Source organism: Tachypleus tridentatus, chromosome 1, assembly GCF_004210375.1.
Source record: "Tachypleus tridentatus isolate NWPU-2018 chromosome 1, ASM421037v1, whole genome shotgun sequence".
In the NCBI taxonomy this organism is placed as follows: domain Eukaryota; kingdom Metazoa; phylum Arthropoda; class Merostomata; order Xiphosura; family Limulidae; genus Tachypleus; species Tachypleus tridentatus.
The window spans coordinates 121,457,830-121,479,480 of NC_134825.1; the positions used below are offsets into that span (position 1 = coordinate 121,457,830).

Below are 21,651 nucleotides of genomic sequence, written 5' to 3' on the forward strand. Positions count from 1 at the left end.
GAAATAAAGATTCATCAAAACCTAATTAACAAGCCTTTGAAAAAGCTATAGTAGCTCACCTACCTTGAAATGGATGAAAGATTAAATAAAACAGCTTATTTGCAAAACATACACAGTGATAAACACAAACTATTGTACAACGATGTTATGATAACAGTTGTTTCAAAGTTTTCTTTCACTCAGTAAACATACATTTTAGGTTTGTAGAAAAACTAAATGTTTATTGAATTAGGCTGTGAAAGGAATCTCCTAAAATAAATTCCCAATTATAAAGAAATTAAATTACCTCAAATACTGAAAACAGAACAAATCTTAAAGATTTTACATCTAGGGTTTAGAGAATAAAATTTTCATCAAAAATGAAATGATTAATAATATAAAAAGAGATTTCACAAAAGGAAAACCTAAATTTTATTACAACATTCATTTCTATTTATATTTAAGTTGTAAAATGTTTTCTCTGATTATGTGGATAACAAACATACCTGGTGTTTCCGTTCAATTTATAATGTAGAATCATTCATGATTACAAAGACAACAGATGGATTCTGAAGTGATGTAATTTTACATTTTCGAAATGAATATATCGTTTCCAGAAATTTATTTTCTCTTCAATCCTGAAATGCAAGTTTTAAAATTACTTCTCATGCTGTTAATATAATAAAAGTGTCTGTTCAACAACTCAGAGGTTAAATTATCAACAGTACTTTCAGTAGCAGAACTGACAAAAATAACGTTCATCATTGAAACCGTGGAATAAAACATCTTATACCTTTATCACAAAATAAACATCTTACTGTGGCTGAACTTTTATTAAAAGAAACTAATAACTGTGGTACAAAGTTAGAATTAAACTGCAACATTTGTTTTATGACTAATCATGATTTATTTTATAGGGGAAAAAAAAGTTCTGTGCAGAATATTACCTCACAAAAAGATCTTATATATTTTATTATGTAAAGAATTTAATATTTTATATAACATTAACCTTTAAAATGTGTCTTCACGAATATTTTCTTGTATTATTATAATGAAAAAAAAGATTCATCCAATTCAAAAAAAAAAAAAACCTTTGAAAAGGTTATATCAAATAATCCATCTCAAAATGGAGAGAAAACAGTAAAAAACAGCTTAATTACAAAACATTCATACCAATGAACACAAAGTTCTTTGGAACATGTTAGTTACAGTAATTGTTTGTCTTCTTTCAGTCAGTAAACACAAATTTCAAGTTTTACAAAGATTTAAAATGTACACTGGATTTGACTGTGAAAACACTGTCCTAAAATAATAAAACTCCCATCTGGAACAAATACAACTACTTCTCGAGTAATTTGACTGATCATACAACCTCTTTGAACTATGTTGAATTATTCACAGATTTCGTATTTCCCACATCCAATGCAGAGCATGGATCTTCACAAAATCTGTCTGACTTTCATGTACAAAACAATGGTTTTCACTGTAGTATTTAAAATCAACTAAACAAAAGAGATTTGTCTCTAAATATCTCAGGTTTGTTTTTGATGAACCACATAAAGTGTTAAGGTTAAAATCTGTTTATAACAAACATTTGAAATTTAATTTGCATAATCCCTAAAACTCTCCAAAGACTATTTCAAATGGTTGTTTTGAGTAAAACTTTATACTATTATTTTCTTTATCCTGACTATACTTGAGAATGGTCAGTTTGACTGATCACATAACCACCAAAAAAGAAACAAAAAATCCCTTTTTACTCCTGAGAATCACTTTCTGATGTAACCATATAGCATTTGGTTAATATCTTCAAACTTGTAACTGTATAATGCATTGTTTTATTGACTTACTAACATTAACTAACCAATATTTATCATTGTAAGTTGTAAATAACTTGGTAAACATGAAGCTCATTTTATGATATCAATTACCCACGAGCTACTCGCGACGTGAAGCTTGGTTTGTGCGTATTATATTTTTCTCTAGAAATGTCTACTAGCATACAGTAAATTTAATATGAATGATAAATAACAACTAGTTTGCTATTAAATGTGTTTTATTACTAGTTTTAGTTTGGCTTAGAAGATGGGAAAGCTGTGATTGGTTAATAGATCTGCTATCCCTAAACATTATGTTAAAACCTTCTCCAACTTTTTCAACACATTAAAATACTTTCAGAGTTGTAGTATGTATACCGTCCACGGTTACAATGTAGAGTGATATACAAGAATCCTGTTACAATAGGAGTAAAATGCTCAATCTGTTTAGAAATGATTTCTACTTTTATACTTCACAAACCAAAGCTACAAACATGTACTTTCCCCAACTGCACATACAGTAAAACCAATAATTTCAGGTGACTACAGTTTTTTGTACAAAACAAGAAAAGGATAATATTCAATCCATCAAATTGAGAGCATTGGAAAAATATAACATTAAACATGAATTGTTAAACACATCAGTAGTTACTGTTTCTTTATGTATTAAAGTTTGTTATAGCTGACCATCCTGCAATGAGTCCATTATTTCATGATCCTAACTCCTACCCTCAAGAGAACTTGCAACTCTATTCACAAATGTGCATTAAAAACTTTATTTCAAAAACAGAAACAAGCTATATAGCTAGGGATTTCCTCAATGTAAAAATTCACCACAAACAAAATGGTCATTCACATAGAAAAAATATTTTACGAGGTGAAAACCTGAATAACATTCAATTTTTACAACACACGCGTATTAGTAAAATGGTCTCTGTTGATAAGACAGATAACAAATGTACCTGGTGTTTCCTTTCAATTTCTAGTATAGGATCGTTCATGATTACCAAGACAACAGATGGATCGCAAAGTGATGTACATTTTCACATTTTCAAAATGAATATATCGCTTTCCTGAAATTTATTTTCTCTTGAATCCTGAAATACAAGTTTTAAAATTACTTTTCATGCTGTTAATAAAATAAAAGTCACTGTTCAACATCTCGGAGTTTCTCAGAAAAGATTAAATTATCAACAGTACTTTCAGTAGCAGAACTGACAAAAATAACTTTCATCACTGAAACCGTGGAATAAAACATCTTATACCTTTATCACAAAATAAACATCTTACTGTGACTGAACTTTATTAAAAGAAACTAATAACTGTGGTACAAACTTAGGAATTAAACTGCAGCTTTTGTTTTGAGTAATCAGTGTATTTGATATGTAAAAAACTTCAATGTAGAATGTTACCTAACAAAGATCTTATGTTATTATGTGAAGTATTTAATGTTTCATATTACAAGCTTTTTAAACATGTGATACATCAGAATATTTTCTTATGTCATCTGACTGAAATAAAGATTCATCAAAACCTAATTAACAAGCCTTTGAAAAAGCTATAGTAGCTCACCTACCTTGAAATGGATGAAAGATTAAATAAAACAGCTTATTTGCAAAACATACACAGTGATAAACACAAACTATTGTACAACGATGTTATGATAACAGTTGTTTCAAAGTTTTCTTTCACTCAGTAAACATACATTTTAGGTTTGTAGAAAAACTAAATGTTTATTGAATTAGGCTGTGAAAGGAATCTCCTAAAATAAATTCCCAATTATAAAGAAATTAAATTACCTCAAATACTGAAAACAGAACAAATCTTAAAGATTTTACATCTAGGGTTTAGAGAATAAAATTTTCATCAAAATGAAATGATTAATAATATAAAAAAGAGATTTCACAAAAGGAAAACCTAAATTTTATTACAACATTCATTTCTATTTATATTTAAGTTGTAAAATGTTTTCTCTGATTATGTGGATAACAAACATACCTGGTGTTTCCGCTCAATTTATAATGTAGAATCATTCATGATTACAAAGACAACAGATGGATTCTGAAGTGATGTAATTTTACATTTTCGAAATGAATATATCGTTTCCAGAAATTTATTTTCTCTTCAATCCTGAAATGCAAGTTTTAAAATTACTTCTCATGCTGTTAATATAATAAAAGTGTCTGTTCAACAACTCAGAGGTTAAATTATCAACAGTACTTTCAGTAGCAGAACTGACAAAAATAACGTTCATCATTGAAACCGTGGAATAAAACATCTTATACCTTTATCACAAAATAAACATCTTACTGTGGCTGAACTTTTATTAAAAGAAACTAATAACTGTGGTACAAAGTTAGGAATTAAACTGCAACATTTGTTTTATGACTAATCATGATTTATTTTATAGGGGAAAAAAAAGTTCTGTGCAGAATATTACCTCACAAAAAGATCTTATATATTTTATTATGTAAAGAATTTAATATTTTATATAACATTAACCTTTAAAATGTGTCTTCACGAATATTTTCTTGTATTATTATAATGAAAAAAAAGATTCATCCAATTCAAAAAAAAAAAAAACCTTTGAAAAGGTTATATCAAATAATCCATCTCAAAATGGAGAGAAAACAGTAAAAAACAGCTTAATTACAAAACATTCATACCAATGAACACAAAGTTCTTTGGAACATGTTAGTTACAGTAATTGTTTGTCTTCTTTCAGTCAGTAAACACAAATTTCAAGTTTTACAAAGATTTAAAATGTACACTGGATTTGACTGTGAAAACACTGTCCTAAAATAATAAAACTCCCATCTGGAACAAATACAACTACTTCTCGAGTAATTTGACTGATCATACAACCTCTTTGAACTATGTTGAATTATTCACAGATTTCGTATTTCCCACATCCAATGCAGAGCATGGATCTTCACAAAATCTGTCTGACTTTCATGTACAAAACAATGGTTTTCACTGTAGTATTTAAAATCAACTAAACAAAAGAGATTTGTCTCTAAATATCTCAGGTTTGTTTTTGATGAACCACATAAAGTGTTAAGGTTAAAATCTGTTTATAACAAACATTTGAAATTTAATTTGCATAATCCCTAAAACTCTCCAAAGACTATTTCAAATGGTTGTTTTGAGTAAAACTTTATACTATTATTTTCTTTATCCTGACTATACTTGAGAATGGTCAGTTTGACTGATCACATAACCACCAAAAAAGAAACAAAAAATCCCTTTTTACTCCTGAGAATCACTTTCTGATGTAACCATATAGCATTTGGTTAATATCTTCAAACTTGTAACTGTATAATGCATTGTTTTATTGACTTACTAACATTAACTAACCAATATTTATCATTGTAAGTTGTAAATAACTTGGTAAACATGAAGCTCATTTTATGATATCAATTACCCACGAGCTACTGCGACGTGAAGCTTGGTTTGTGCGTATTATATTTTTCTCTAGAAATGTCTACTAGCATACAGTAAATTTAATATGAATGATAAATAACAACTAGTTTGCTATTAAATGTGTTTTATTACTAGTTTTAGTTTGGCTTAGAAGATGGGAAAGCTGTGATTGGTTAATAGATCTGCTATCCCTAAACATTATGTTAAAACCTTCTCCAACTTTTTCAACACATTAAAATACTTTCAGAGTTGTAGTATGTATACCGTCACGGTTACAATGTAGAGTGATATACAAGAATCCTGTTACAATAGGAGTAAAATGCTCAATCTGTTTAGAAATGATTTCTACTTTTATACTTCACAAACCAAAGCTACAAACATGTACTTTCCCCAACTGCACATACAGTAAAACCAATAATTTCAGGTGACTACAGTTTTTTGTACAAAACAAGAAAAGGATAATATTCAATCCATCAAATTGAGAGCATTGGAAAAATATAACATTAAACATGAATTGTTAAACACATCAGTAGTTACTGTTTCTTTATGTATTAAAGTTTGTTATAGCTGACCATCCTGCAATGAGTCCATTATTTCATGATCCTAACTCCTACCCTCAAGAGAACTTGCAACTCTATTCACAAATGTGCATTAAAACTTTATTTCAAAACAGAAACAAGCTATATAGCTAGGGATTTCCTCAATGTAAAAATTCACCACAAACAAAATGGTCATTCACATAGAAAAAATATTTTACGAGGTGAAAACCTGAATAACATTCAATTTTACAACACACGCAGATTAGTAAAATGGTCTCTGTTGATAAGACAGATAACAAATGTACCTGGTGTTTCCTTTCAATTTCTAGTATAGGATCGTTCATGATTACCAAGACAACAGATGGATCGCAAAGTGATGTACATTTTCACATTTTCAAAATGAATATATCGTTTCCTGAAATTTATTTTCTCTTGAATCCTGAAATACAAGTTTTAAAATTACTTTTCATGCTGTTAATAAAATAAAAGTCACTGTTCAACATCTCGGAGTTTCTCAGAAAAGATTAAATTATCAACAGTACTTTCAGTAGCAGAACTGACAAAAATAACTTTCATCACTGAAACCGTGGAATAAAACATCTTATACCTTTATCACAAAATAAACATCTTACTGTGACTGAACTTTATTAAAAGAAACTAATAACTGTGGTACAAACTTAGGAATTAAACTGCAGCTTTTGTTTTGAGTAATCAGTGTATTTGATATGTAAAAAACTTCAATGTAGAATGTTACCTAACAAAGATCTTATGTTATTATGTGAAGTATTTAATGTTTCATATTACAAGCTTTTAAACATGTGATACATCAGAATATTTTCTTATGTCATCTGACTGAAATAAAGATTCATCAAAACCTAATTAACAAGCCTTTGAAAAAGCTATAGTAGCTCACCTACCTTGAAATGGATGAAAGATTAAATAAAACAGCTTATTTGCAAAACATACACAGTGATAAACACAAACTATTGTACAACGATGTTATGATAACAGTTGTTTCAAAGTTTTCTTTCACTCAGTAAACATACATTTTAGGTTTGTAGAAAAACTAAATGTTTATTGAATTAGGCTGTGAAAGGAATCTCCTAAAATAAATTCCCAATTATAAAGAAATTAAATTACCTCAAATACTGAAAACAGAACAAATCTTAAAGATTTTACATCTAGGGTTTAGAGAATAAAATTTTCATCAAAAATGAAATGATTAATAATATAAAAAGAGATTTCACAAAAGGAAAACCTAAATTTTATTACAACATTCATTTCTATTTATATTTAAGTTGTAAAATGTTTTCTCTGATTATGTGGATAACAAACATACCTGGTGTTTCCGTTCAATTTATAATGTAGAATCATTCATGATTACAAAGACAACAGATGGATTCTGAAGTGATGTAATTTTACATTTTCAAATGAATATATCGTTTCCAGAAATTTATTTTCTCTTCAATCCTGAAATGCAAGTTTTAAAATTACTTCTCATGCTGTTAATATAATAAAAGTGTCTGTTCAACAACTCAGAGGTTAAATTATCAACAGTACTTTCAGTAGCAGAACTGACAAAAATAACGTTCATCATTGAAACCGTGGAATAAAACATCTTATACCTTTATCACAAAATAAACATCTTACTGTGGCTGAACTTTTATTAAAAGAAACTAATAACTGTGGTACAAAGTTAGAATTAAACTGCAACATTTGTTTTATGACTAATCATGATTTATTTTATAGGGAAAAAAAAGTTCTGTGCAGAATATTACCTCACAAAAAGATCTTATATATTTTATTATGTAAAGAATTTAATATTTTATATAACATTAACCTTTAAAATGTGTCTTCACGAATATTTTCTTGTATTATTATAATGAAAAAAAAGATTCATCCAATTCAAAAAAAAAAAAAACCTTTGAAAAGGTTATATCAAATAATCCATCTCAAAATGGAGAGAAAACAGTAAAAAACAGCTTAATTACAAAACATTCATACCAATGAACACAAAGTTCTTTGGAACATGTTAGTTACAGTAATTGTTTGTCTTCTTTCAGTCAGTAAACACAAATTTCAAGTTTTACAAAGATTTAAAATGTACACTGGATTTGACTGTGAAAACACTGTCCTAAAATAATAAAACTCCCATCTGGAACAAATACAACTACTTCTCGAGTAATTTGACTGATCATACAACCTCTTTGAACTATGTTGAATTATTCACAGATTTCGTATTTCCCACATCCAATGCAGAGCATGGATCTTCACAAAATCTGTCTGACTTTCATGTACAAAACAATGGTTTTCACTGTAGTATTTAAAATCAACTAAACAAAAGAGATTTGTCTCTAAATATCTCAGGTTTGTTTTTGATGAACCACATAAAGTGTTAAGGTTAAAATCTGTTTATAACAAACATTTGAAATTTAATTTGCATAATCCCTAAAACTCTCCAAAGACTATTTCAAATGGTTGTTTTGAGTAAAACTTTATACTATTATTTTCTTTATCCTGACTATACTTGAGAATGGTCAGTTTGACTGATCACATAACCACCAAAAAAAAAACAAAAAATCCCTTTTTACTCCTGAGAATCACTTTCTGATGTAACCATATAGCATTTGGTTAATATCTTCAAACTTGTAACTGTATAATGCATTGTTTTATTGACTTACTAACATTAACTAACCAATATTTATCATTGTAAGTTGTAAATAACTTGGTAAACATGAAGCTCATTTTATGATATCAATTACCCACGAGCTACTCGCACGCGAAGCTTGGTTTGTGCGTATTATATTTTTCTCTAGAAATGTCTACTAGCATACAGTAAATTTAATATGAATGATAAATAACAACTAGTTTGCTATTAAATGTGTTTTATTACTAGTTTTAGTTTGGCTTAGAAGATGGGAAAGCTGTGATTGGTTAATAGATCTGCTATCCCTAAACATTATGTTAAAACCTTCTCCAACTTTTTCAACACATTAAAATACTTTCAGAGTTGTAGTATGTATACCGTCACGGTTACAATGTAGAGTGATATACAAGAATCCTGTTACAATAGGAGTAAAATGCTCAATCTGTTTAGAAATGATTTCTACTTTTATACTTCACAAACCAAAGCTACAAACATGTACTTTCCCCAACTGCACATACAGTAAAACCAATAATTTCAGGTGACTACAGTTTTTTGTACAAAACAAGAAAAGGATAATATTCAATCCATCAAATTGAGAGCATTGGAAAAATATAACATTAAACATGAATTGTTAAACACATCAGTAGTTACTGTTTCTTTATGTATTAAAGTTTGTTATAGCTGACCATCCTGCAATGAGTCCATTATTTCATGATCCTAACTCCTACCCTCAAGAGAACTTGCAACTCTATTCACAAATGTGCATTAAAAACTTTATTTCAAAAACAGAAACAAGCTATATAGCTAGGGATTTCCTCAATGTAAAATTCACCACAAACAAAATGGTCATTCACATAGAAAAAATATTTTACGAGGTGAAAACCTGAATAACATTCAATTTTTACAACACACGCGTATTAGTAAAATGGTCTCTGTTGATAAGACAGATAACAAATGTACCTGGTGTTTCCTTTCAATTTCTAGTATAGGATCGTTCATGATTACCAAGACAACAGATGGATCGCAAAGTGATGTACATTTTCACATTTTCAAAATGAATATATCGTTTCCTGAAATTTATTTTCTCTTGAATCCTGAAATACAAGTTTTAAAATTACTTTTCATGCTGTTAATAAAATAAAAGTCACTGTTCAACATCTCGGAGTTTCTCAGAAAAGATTAAATTATCAACAGTACTTTCAGTAGCAGAACTGACAAAAATAACTTTCATCACTGAAACCGTGGAATAAAACATCTTATACCTTTATCACAAAATAAACATCTTACTGTGACTGAACTTTATTAAAAGAAACTAATAACTGTGGTACAAACTTAGGAATTAAACTGCAGCTTTTGTTTTGAGTAATCAGTGTATTTGATATGTAAAAAACTTCAATGTAGAATGTTACCTAACAAAGATCTTATGTTATTATGTGAAGTATTTAATGTTTCATATTACAAGCTTTTTAAACATGTGATACATCAGAATATTTTCTTATGTCATCTGACTGAAATAAAGATTCATCAAAACCTAATTAACAAGCCTTTGAAAAAGCTATAGTAGCTCACCTACCTTGAAATGGATGAAAGATTAAATAAAACAGCTTATTTGCAAAACATACACAGTGATAAACACAAACTATTGTACAACGATGTTATGATAACAGTTGTTTCAAAGTTTTCTTTCACTCAGTAAACATACATTTTAGGTTTGTAGAAAAACTAAATGTTTATTGAATTAGGCTGTGAAAGGAATCTCCTAAAATAAATTCCCAATTATAAAGAAATTAAATTACCTCAAATACTGAAAACAGAACAAATCTTAAAGATTTTACATCTAGGGTTTAGAGAATAAAATTTTCATCAAAAATGAAATGATTAATAATATAAAAAAGAGATTTCACAAAAAGGAAAACCTAAATTTTATTACAACATTCATTTCTATTTATATTTAAGTTGTAAAATGTTTTCTCTGATTATGTGGATAACAAACATACCTGGTGTTTCCGTTCAATTTATAATGTAGAATCATTCATGATTACAAAGACAACAGATGGATTCTGAAGTGATGTAATTTTACATTTTCGAAATGAATATATCGTTTCCAGAAATTTATTTTCTCTTCAATCCTGAAATGCAAGTTTTAAAATTACTTCTCATGCTGTTAATATAATAAAAGTGTCTGTTCAACAACTCAGAGGTTAAATTATCAACAGTACTTTCAGTAGCAGAACTGACAAAAATAACGTTCATCATTGAAACCGTGGAATAAAACATCTTATACCTTTATCACAAAATAAACATCTTACTGTGGCTGAACTTTTATTAAAAGAAACTAATAACTGTGGTACAAAGTTAGGAATTAAACTGCAACATTTGTTTTATGACTAATCATGATTTATTTTATAGGGGAAAAAAAAGTTCTGTGCAGAATATTACCTCACAAAAAGATCTTATATATTTTATTATGTAAAGAATTTAATATTTTATATAACATTAACCTTTAAAATGTGTCTTCACGAATATTTTCTTGTATTATTATAATGAAAAAAAAGATTCATCCAATTCAAAAAAAAAAAAAAACCTTTGAAAAGGTTATATCAAATAATCCATCTCAAAATGGAGAGAAAACAGTAAAAAACAGCTTAATTACAAAACATTCATACCAATGAACACAAAGTTCTTTGGAACATGTTAGTTACAGTAATTGTTTGTCTTCTTTCAGTCAGTAAACACAAATTTCAAGTTTTACAAAGATTTAAAATGTACACTGGATTTGACTGTGAAAACACTGTCCTAAAATAATAAAACTCCCATCTGGAACAAATACAACTACTTCTCGAGTAATTTGACTGATCATACAACCTCTTTGAACTATGTTGAATTATTCACAGATTTCGTATTTCCCACATCCAATGCAGAGCATGGATCTTCACAAAATCTGTCTGACTTTCATGTACAAAACAATGGTTTTCACTGTAGTATTTAAAATCAACTAAACAAAAAGAGATTTGTCTCTAAATATCTCAGGTTTGTTTTTGATGAACCACATAAAGTGTTAAGGTTAAAATCTGTTTATAACAAACATTTGAAATTTAATTTGCATAATCCCTAAAACTCTCCAAAGACTATTTCAAATGGTTGTTTTGAGTAAAACTTTATACTATTATTTTCTTTATCCTGACTATACTTGAGAATGGTCAGTTTGACTGATCACATAACCACCAAAAAAGAAACAAAAAATCCCTTTTTACTCCTGAGAATCACTTTCTGATGTAACCATATAGCATTTGGTTAATATCTTCAAACTTGTAACTGTATAATGCATTGTTTTATTGACTTACTAACATTAACTAACCAATATTTATCATTGTAAGTTGTAAATAACTTGGTAAACATGAAGCTCATTTTATGATATCAATTACCCACGAGCTACTCGCGACGTGAAGCTTGGTTTGTGCGTATTATATTTTTCTCTAGAAATGTCTACTAGCATACAGTAAATTTAATATGAATGATAAATAACAACTAGTTTGCTATTAAATGTGTTTTATTACTAGTTTTAGTTTGGCTTAGAAGATGGGAAAGCTGTGATTGGTTAATAGATCTGCTATCCCTAAACATTATGTTAAAACCTTCTCCAACTTTTTCAACACATTAAAATACTTTCAGAGTTGTAGTATGTATACCGTCACGGTTACAATGTAGAGTGATATACAAGAATCCTGTTACAATAGGAGTAAAATGCTCAATCTGTTTAGAAATGATTTCTACTTTTATACTTCACAAACCAAAGCTACAAACATGTACTTTCCCCAACTGCACATACAGTAAAACCAATAATTTCAGGTGACTACAGTTTTTTGTACAAAACAAGAAAAGGATAATATTCAATCCATCAAATTGAGAGCATTGGAAAAATATAACATTAAACATGAATTGTTAAACACATCAGTAGTTACTGTTTCTTTATGTATTAAAGTTTGTTATAGCTGACCATCCTGCAATGAGTCCATTATTTCATGATCCTAACTCCTACCCTCAAGAGAACTTGCAACTCTATTCACAAATGTGCATTAAAAACTTTATTTCAAAAACAGAAACAAGCTATATAGCTAGGGATTTCCTCAATGTAAAAATTCACCACAAACAAAATGGTCATTCACATAGAAAAAAATATTTTACGAGGTGAAAAACCTGAATAACATTCAATTTTTACAACACACGCGTATTAGTAAAATGGTCTCTGTTGATAAGACAGATAACAAATGTACCTGGTGTTTCCTTTCAATTTCTAGTATAGGATCGTTCATGATTACCAAGACAACAGATGGATCGCAAAGTGATGTACATTTTCACATTTTCAAAATGAATATATCGTTTCCTGAAATTTATTTTCTCTTGAATCCTGAAATACAAGTTTTAAAATTACTTTTCATGCTGTTAATAAAATAAAAGTCACTGTTCAACATCTCGGAGTTTCTCAGAAAAGATTAAATTATCAACAGTACTTTCAGTAGCAGAACTGACAAAAATAACTTTCATCACTGAAACCGTGGAATAAAACATCTTATACCTTTATCACAAAATAAACATCTTACTGTGACTGAACTTTATTAAAAGAAACTAATAACTGTGGTACAAACTTAGGAATTAAACTGCAGCTTTTGTTTTGAGTAATCAGTGTATTTGATATGTAAAAAACTTCAATGTAGAATGTTACCTAACAAAGATCTTATGTTATTATGTGAAGTATTTAATGTTTCATATTACAAGCTTTTTAAACATGTGATACATCAGAATATTTTCTTATGTCATCTGACTGAAATAAAGATTCATCAAAACCTAATTAACAAGCCTTTGAAAAAGCTATAGTAGCTCACCTACCTTGAAATGGATGAAAGATTAAATAAAACAGCTTATTTGCAAAACATACACAGTGATAAACACAAACTATTGTACAACGATGTTATGATAACAGTTGTTTCAAAGTTTTCTTTCACTCAGTAAACATACATTTTAGGTTTGTAGAAAAACTAAATGTTTATTGAATTAGGCTGTGAAAGGAATCTCCTAAAATAAATTCCCAATTATAAAGAAATTAAATTACCTCAAATACTGAAAACAGAACAAATCTTAAAGATTTTACATCTAGGGTTTAGAGAATAAAATTTTCATCAAAATGAAATGATTAATAATATAAAAAGAGATTTCACAAAAGGAAAACCTAAATTTTATTACAACATTCATTTCTATTTATATTTAAGTTGTAAAATGTTTTCTCTGATTATGTGGATAACAAACATACCTGGTGTTTCCGTTCAATTTATAATGTAGAATCATTCATGATTACAAAGACAACAGATGGATTCTGAAGTGATGTAATTTTACATTTTCGAAATGAATATATCGTTTCCAGAAATTTATTTTCTCTTCAATCCTGAAATGCAAGTTTTAAAATTACTTCTCATGCTGTTAATATAATAAAAGTGTCTGTTCAACAACTCAGAGGTTAAATTATCAACAGTACTTTCAGTAGCAGAACTGACAAAAATAACGTTCATCATTGAAACCGTGGAATAAAACATCTTATACCTTTATCACAAAATAAACATCTTACTGTGGCTGAACTTTTATTAAAAGAAACTAATAACTGTGGTACAAAGTTAGGAATTAAACTGCAACATTTGTTTTATGACTAATCATGATTTATTTTATAGGGGAAAAAAAAGTTCTGTGCAGAATATTACCTCACAAAAAGATCTTATATATTTTATTATGTAAAGAATTTAATATTTTATATAACATTAACCTTTAAAATGTGTCTTCACGAATATTTTCTTGTATTATTATAATGAAAAAAAAGATTCATCCAATTCAAAAAAAAAAAAAACCTTTGAAAAGGTTATATCAAATAATCCATCTCAAAATGGAGAGAAAACAGTAAAAAACAGCTTAATTACAAAACATTCATACCAATGAACACAAAGTTCTTTGGAACATGTTAGTTACAGTAATTGTTTGTCTTCTTTCAGTCAGTAAACACAAATTTCAAGTTTTACAAAGATTTAAAATGTACACTGGATTTGACTGTGAAAACACTGTCCTAAAATAATAAAACTCCCATCTGGAACAAATACAACTACTTCTCGAGTAATTTGACTGATCATACAACCTCTTTGAACTATGTTGAATTATTCACAGATTTCGTATTTCCCACATCCAATGCAGAGCATGGATCTTCACAAAATCTGTCTGACTTTCATGTACAAAACAATGGTTTTCACTGTAGTATTTAAAATCAACTAAACAAAAGAGATTTGTCTCTAAATATCTCAGGTTTGTTTTTGATGAACCACATAAAGTGTTAAGGTTAAAATCTGTTTATAACAAACATTTGAAATTTAATTTGCATAATCCCTAAAACTCTCCAAAGACTATTTCAAATGGTTGTTTTGAGTAAAACTTTATACTATTATTTTCTTTATCCTGACTATACTTGAGAATGGTCAGTTTGACTGATCACATAACCACCAAAAAAGAAACAAAAAATCCCTTTTTACTCCTGAGAATCACTTTCTGATGTAACCATATAGCATTTGGTTAATATCTTCAAACTTGTAACTGTATAATGCATTGTTTTATTGACTTACTAACATTAACTAACCAATATTTATCATTGTAAGTTGTAAATAACTTGGTAAACATGAAGCTCATTTTATGATATCAATTACCCACGAGCTACTCGCACGTGAAGCTTGGTTTGTGCGTATTATATTTTTCTCTAGAAATGTCTACTAGCATACAGTAAATTTAATATGAATGATAAATAACAACTAGTTTGCTATTAAATGTGTTTTATTACTAGTTTTAGTTTGGCTTAGAAGATGGGAAAGCTGTGATTGGTTAATAGATCTGCTATCCCTAAACATTATGTTAAAACCTTCTCCAACTTTTTCAACACATTAAAATACTTTCAGAGTTGTAGTATGTATACCGTCCACGGTTACAATGTAGAGTGATATACAAGAATCCTGTTACAATAGGAGTAAAATGCTCAATCTGTTTAGAAATGATTTCTACTTTTATACTTCACAAACCAAAGCTACAAACATGTACTTTCCCCAACTGCACATACAGTAAAACCAATAATTTCAGGTGACTACAGTTTTTTGTACAAAACAAGAAAAGGATAATATTCAATCCATCAAATTGAGAGCATTGGAAAAATATAACATTAAACATGAATTGTTAAACACATCAGTAGTTACTGTTTCTGTATGTATTAAAGTTTGTTATAGCTGACCATCCTGCAATGAGTCCATTATTTCATGATCCTAACTCCTATCCTCAAGAGAACTTGCAACTCTATTCACAAATGTGCATTAAAAACTTTATTTCAAAAACAGAAACAAGCTATATAGCTAGGGATTTCCTCAATGTAAAAATTCACCACAAACAAAATGGTCATTGACATAGAAAAAAATATTTTACGAGGTGAAGAACCGGAATAACATTCAATTTTTACAACACACGCGTATTAGTAAAATGGTTTCTGTTGATAAGACAGATAACAAATGTACCTGGTGTTTCCTTTCAATTTCTAGTATAGGATCGTTCATGATTACCAAGACAACAGATGGATCGCAAAGTGATGTACATTTTCACATTTTCAAAATGAATATATCGTTTCCTGAAATTTATTTTCTCTTGAATCCTGAAATACAAGTTTTAAAATTATTTTTCATGCTGTTAATATAATAAAAGTCACTGTTCAACATCTCGGAGTTTCTCAGAAAAGATTAAATTATCAACAGTACTTTCAGTAGCAGAACTGACAAAAATAACTTTCATCACTGAAACCGTGGAATAAAACATCTTATACCTTTATCACAAAATAAACATCTTACTGTGACTGAACTTTATTAAAAGAAACTAATAACTGTGGTACAAACTTAGGAATTAAACTGCAGCTTTTGTTTTGAGTAATCAGTGTATTTGATATGTAAAAAACTTCAATGTAGAATGTTACCTAACAAAGATCTTATGTTATTATGTGAAGTATTTAATGTTTCATATTACAAGCTTTTTAAACATGTGATACATCAGAATATTTTCTTATGTCATCTGACTGAAGTAAAGATTCATCAAAACCTAATTAACAAGCCTTTGAAAAAGCTATAGTAGCTCACCTACCTTGAAATGGATGAAAGATTAAATAAAACAGCTTATTTGCAAAACATACACAGTGATAAACACAAACTACTGTACAACAATGTTATGATAACAGTTGTTTCAAAGTTTTCTTTCACTCAGTAAACATACATTTTAGGTTTGTAGAAAAACTAAATGTTTATTGAATTAGGCTGTGAAAGGAATCTCCTAAAATAAATTCCCAATTATAAAGAAATTAAATTACCTCAAATACTGAAAACAGAACAAATCTTAAAGATTTTACATCTAGGGTTTTGAGAATAAAATTTTCATCAAAAATGAAATGATTAATAATATAAAAAAGAGATTTCACAAAAAGGAAAACCTAAATTTTATTACAACATTCATTTCTATTTATATTCAAGTTGTAAAATGTTTTCTCTGATTACGTGGATAACAAACATACCTGGTGTTTCCGTTCAATTTATAATGTAGAATCATTCATGATTACAAAGACAACAGATGGATTCTGAAGTGATGTAATTTTACATTTTCGAAATGAATATATCGTTTCCAGAAATTTATTTTCTCTTCAATCCTGAAATACAAGTTTTAAAATTACTTCTCATGCTGTTAATATAATAAAAGTGTCTGTTCAACAACTCAGAGGTTAAATTATCAACAGTACTTTCAGTAGCAGAACTGACAAAAATAACTTTCATCATTGAAACCGTGGAATAAAACATCTTATACCTTTATCACAAAATAAACATCTTACTGTGGCTGAACTTTTATTAAAAGAAACTAATAACTGTGGTACAATGTTAGGAATTAAACTGCAGCATTTGTTTTATGACTAATCATGATTTATTTTATAGGAAAAAAAAAGTTCTGTGCAGAATATTACCTCACAAAAAGATCTTATATATTTTATTATGTAAATAATTTAATATTTTATATAACATTAACCTTTAAAATGTGTCTTCACGAATATTTTCTTGTATTATTATAATAAAAAAAACGATTCATCCAATTCCAAAAAAAAACAAAAACCCTTTGAAAAGGTTATATCAAATATCTTAATGTGGCTGAACTTTTATTAAAAGAAACCCACAACTGTGACAAAGTTATGAATTAAACTTCAGCTGTGTCATACATAATATTTTCTTGTGGCATTACAATAAAATGAAGATTCACCCAATTCCAAATTTAAAAAAGCTATATTGACTAATACATCCTGAAATGGACAGAAAACAGCAAAGAATACCTTACTTTCAAAACATACATAGTGATAAACAAGTGTTTTTGAAATATTTTACTGAAGGTAGTTGTTTCAGAGTCTTCTCTTATTCAATAGACATTTCAAGTTTGTGGATAGATTCAAATGTAGTGTATTTAATTGTGAAAATCATATAAAATTATTCTTCTGTTTGAAAACTAATGAACATAAATGAAACCTACAATATTATTTAATAACTATACCAAAGATCATCACATGCTGGTATCTTTTTTGTAGTTGTTTTATATCTAATATATTTTTTTCATAAAATACCTTATTACTTGATTTGTATACTACTAAATGTAAAACATATCAAACACACACACAAGGTCAAAAATTCCCCTATGGTATCCATCTCTCCTAATATTTGATGAAGAAATCTTAAGAGAAAGAGCAAAACTAAGAAAAAGTTTGCCCTCATGTTTTTCTTATAATTCATTATGTAAGAAAAAAATACAAGAGTTTGTTCATTTTTATTCTTATAGTACAACTTCTGGAAATACAGTCTATGAAAATAAGGTGACTAAAACAGGAAACTTTTACCACAAGTATCAACTCGTGTCTAGGACAAAAATAAGTTTCATTTTTTTTGTATCTACACTTTCTATTCAGATACTCTTTTCTGCAGAAGTGTTCATATAGTTATTTCAAAAGTTTATTAAACTAACTTATTTTAATGATATGCAAATAACCTTGGCATTAAAACATATCAATCAATATATCAAATTTTAATATATTCAGATATGAAAAGCATTCGGTCTTCTATAATTTGTTTTTAACCCCTCTTAGAAGTACAGAACTTCAAGCATGTTACTCAGGTAAAGCATACTTTTTATAATCTTACATAATTATGGAGCCATATACTAGAAAATCAGACCCATCTTATTACATTTACTCTTTTAGAAGTTTTAAAGCTACATTATTTATAACCAAGAGATGGAGTGTTATAATCTAGCAAATAACACATTGAAGAATTTATGACACTACCAGTTTCAACATTATTCTCACATCAAATTTTGCTGAATTTTTAATGGTTTTTGCCAATAGTTAGAGAGCTTCTAAAATCATAGTAGTTGCAAGACAATGTCTGCTATCTACATATTATTCTGAAAACTTATACAGACTATTTAATTACAGAAATTTACTGTAGTAGTATTATCATAAAAAGTAGGGTTAATGCATTAACAATTTACACACAATGAAACAAACTAAAAATCCAGATAATTACAATATTTCCTGTTTATTATTGTAACAGCAAATTTAATATAAAAATAAATATATTAGGTCAGACAAGGTCATCTTAGGCAAAAGTATACTCGCAACTAGTCCTTGCATTACATAATCTCACAGGGTAATGTCAGCTACTCATTCATTGGATAATTTACAATTTGTGTGAAGGTATTATTTGTTATGGTTCAAAAGAACAATAAAATTGTAAGTAGAAACAGATGTTTCTGTTAAGTAGTGTGTTTAGTTATTAAGAAGAAACAAAGTTCAATGTTATAATGTGAAAATATTTGCAAAAGACAAAATGGTAAAAAAGTTTTTCATATTTCTTCATGGTAAATATGAGGTAGGGAAATCATCCAATCTTGCACAGCTAGGGTAGAGAAAATAACAGAAGATATATAGTTTCACAAAAAATAATGTTTGAAATGTATTTAGTAGGTTTTAAGGATTATCGAAATTAAAAGTTCTGAATGAAGAAATGTATTTTTAATCTTAACATAAAAATTATTTTGTACTTACAGTAGTTAATACTTTGACTTAAGGTATTCAAGAAGTATTTAGTAAAAATATTTCATTAAAAATTAATTTTTTCTTCAAAAAGGCTTTTAATGTCTACAAAAATCTTATCACATTTTATAAACAAAGTACTCCCAGAACTGTATGTATTCTATCATGAAATCTAGAATAAAGTTTGGTAACTTGATATCAAAGACCACTACATACTGATTTGTTTTGCAAGATACTTATATCTTTACATTTTTTATTTGATAAAATATGCTAATAGTTAATGTTTTGTGCCAATAACAAAAAACAATCTGAACATTTGAAAAGTTATACTAAATAGCCCACTAAGACATGGAATCAAAAGGCCACTAATGGTCCTCATCTTTCAAAGTGCATGAAAAATGTCATTTTATTATAGAGAAAAATTTGGTGAGAGTTCTTAAGGTTTTTATCATAATTCATTAGCCTGAAAAAATTAAGGTTGCAAGAGTTTGTACATCTTTGAAGTACATCCACTAGAAATGCATAAATAAAAATAACAACAACAGAAAACTTTTATCATGCTGTTTTCAATTCATACTTAGTGAAAATAATTTTTTAGATTTTGCTTAATACTGATACCATGTCATATAATAGCTCATAATTTTAATTGCCAGAGTTTAATACTAATATTAATAGCAGTAATAGTGCTACTGCATTCTGAACTAAGCCTTTTATTAGGGGAATAATATAAGAAATAGCCTTCGATGACTCAGTAAACCTGAAATTTACAAAAATTAAAATTGGGCTTTGAAATTGGTGGAAGACACAACAATGAGTGTGAACTTTTGTGTTGAATAACAAACAAAAACTAAGATTGTATTACGTCTGGCCTCGGCTGTTAGTTTTGTATAATACTGTTTTATGTTCACAGAACACTTGATTACAGTGTAAGTATTACTACTGAAAAAAAAAGTAAATTTTCCAGTAATAAATAAGCAAACACCAATTCATAAATTATAGATCATTTATTACAGATGACAGATCATTGTTCTGTCAAAACGTACAAGTAAACTGCATTAATAAATTTACGTTTATAAATTGTTTGCCAATTTATTATATTACCATTAGCAGCATTACTAGTAGTACTACTAATAGCAGTATGTGTTAGCATACTCTTTTTCATCGACACATTTTGCACGTGTTACTATACTTTACAAATATTTCCTCATATTAACTCCTTCAACTGCGTTCACGAAAAACATACAAACTATCGAAAAATGCCACGATGTTAGTGGATATTTAACAATTAACTTACCTCATTTCGCAGTATTAACTACCATTACTTCCCAAAACTTCACCTGCTTCTACCCACACTAACGACCTCACAAAGAAAGAAAAAATATATATGCAAAAACGGCTCGTTTGGGTTGAGAAAATATTTTACATAGAAGAGCGAAGAACGTTTCTACCTTCTTCGATCATCGCCAGGTTCACAAAGAAAAAAAAGAAGTAACTGACCGGAAGCTGACCACATGTTTGAAAGAGGGTTGTATAACTGAGTGTCGGAATGTAGAGTACGGTGTTAGATGTTTGAACATATAATTTTATTTATTTTATTATATTAATATAGGTATAAAGGCGTTCCTTTATATTGGTTTATTTTGGGTTTAAGTTGTTGTATAAGTAAGGCTTCTTTAATTTTGCGTTTGTTTATGTTTGTTTCTTTATTTAGTATTTGAGTGTTTTCTATGGTTATGTTGTGTTTATTTGACTTGCAGTGTTCGAAAACGTGTGAAGGTGACTTTTTATTTTCTTTGAATCTGGTTTTCATTTTTCTACTTGTTTCTCCAATATAGAAGTCGTGGCAGTTATCACATTGTATTTTATAAATAATGTTGGTGTGGTGTTTGTCAGTATAGTTTTTACCTAGTATAGACCTCAGTTTTGTGCCTGGTTTTTGAATAAATTTGGTATTAACTGGAATGTCATATTTTGTTACTAGTTTTTGCCAAATGTTGGTTATTTGTCTGCTGATGTCAGGAATATATGGTATACAGTATATGGTTTCGTGATTTTTTGATTCGTGAGATATATTTA

At 28.3% G+C, this 21,651-nt stretch overlaps 1 long non-coding RNA gene and 6 other non-coding genes across 10 annotated transcripts in view; all 7 read right to left on the bottom strand.

Moving 5' to 3' along the window:
• The window catches only part of LOC143222549 (uncharacterized), a 40,049-nt gene extending 19,031 nt beyond the window's left edge, over window positions 1-21,018 (bottom strand). For all 4 annotated transcript variants that reach the window (XR_013012309.1, XR_013012307.1, XR_013012316.1 and 1 more), the window contains exons 1-12: window positions 20,870-21,018; window positions 17,026-17,157; window positions 15,989-16,122; window positions 13,714-13,845; window positions 12,680-12,813; window positions 10,403-10,534; window positions 9,366-9,499; window positions 7,098-7,228; window positions 6,064-6,197; window positions 3,795-3,926; window positions 2,759-2,893; window positions 486-617 (exon numbers count right to left, since the gene is read on the bottom strand). This is a non-coding gene — a long non-coding RNA (uncharacterized LOC143222549). The remainder of the gene's footprint in view (window positions 1-485; window positions 618-2,758; window positions 2,894-3,794; window positions 3,927-6,063; window positions 6,198-7,097; window positions 7,229-9,365; window positions 9,500-10,402; window positions 10,535-12,679; window positions 12,814-13,713; window positions 13,846-15,988; window positions 16,123-17,025; window positions 17,158-20,869) is intronic.
• On the bottom strand, window positions 680-749 carry LOC143233901 (small nucleolar RNA snR61/Z1/Z11). Its single transcript, XR_013018382.1, has one exon. It is a non-coding gene; the product is annotated as a small nucleolar RNA snR61/Z1/Z11 (small nucleolar RNA).
• On the bottom strand, window positions 3,989-4,058 carry LOC143233908 (small nucleolar RNA snR61/Z1/Z11). The gene has a single exon (XR_013018394.1). It is a non-coding gene; the product is annotated as a small nucleolar RNA snR61/Z1/Z11 (small nucleolar RNA).
• Window positions 7,291-7,360, bottom strand: LOC143233910 (small nucleolar RNA snR61/Z1/Z11). The gene has a single exon (XR_013018395.1). It is a non-coding gene; the product is annotated as a small nucleolar RNA snR61/Z1/Z11 (small nucleolar RNA).
• Window positions 10,597-10,666, bottom strand: LOC143233913 (small nucleolar RNA snR61/Z1/Z11). The gene has a single exon (XR_013018397.1). It is a non-coding gene; the product is annotated as a small nucleolar RNA snR61/Z1/Z11 (small nucleolar RNA).
• Window positions 13,908-13,977, bottom strand: LOC143233916 (small nucleolar RNA snR61/Z1/Z11). Its single transcript, XR_013018399.1, has one exon. It is a non-coding gene; the product is annotated as a small nucleolar RNA snR61/Z1/Z11 (small nucleolar RNA).
• On the bottom strand, window positions 17,220-17,289 carry LOC143233879 (small nucleolar RNA snR61/Z1/Z11). The gene has a single exon (XR_013018372.1). It is a non-coding gene; the product is annotated as a small nucleolar RNA snR61/Z1/Z11 (small nucleolar RNA).
• Window positions 21,019-21,651: the final 633 nt, after the last annotated feature.